The sequence below is a fragment of the Mesitornis unicolor genome, unplaced genomic scaffold, assembly GCF_000695765.1.
Source record: "Mesitornis unicolor isolate BGI_N332 unplaced genomic scaffold, ASM69576v1 scaffold44714, whole genome shotgun sequence".
NCBI lineage: Eukaryota > Metazoa > Chordata > Aves > Mesitornithiformes > Mesitornithidae > Mesitornis > Mesitornis unicolor.
This window is the reverse complement of record NW_010181585.1, coordinates 1-261: the sequence shown is the minus strand read 5'-3', so window position 1 is coordinate 261 and position 261 is coordinate 1.

Here is a 261-nt window from a genome sequence, read left to right as displayed (position 1 = left end):
GGGGGTGGGTTGGGAGCCGGCCCCTTCGCAGCCGCCGGCTGCTTCCTGCGGGAGAAGCACCAGTGCTGGAGTCATCGCTGCAGCTTCCCACCCGTGCAATGAGTTTGAGGCTTCTCAGCTGTTACGGTACCCTGGGGGTCTTCATCCATCCACAGCAGCCCAGTGCTCCCAGCATCCCACCTCCCAGAATGGCCAGTGGTGGCTGATGGGCACATCGCCAGCTCCCAGCCGAGTGCTGCAGTGTTTTGGGCCCCAGCCATG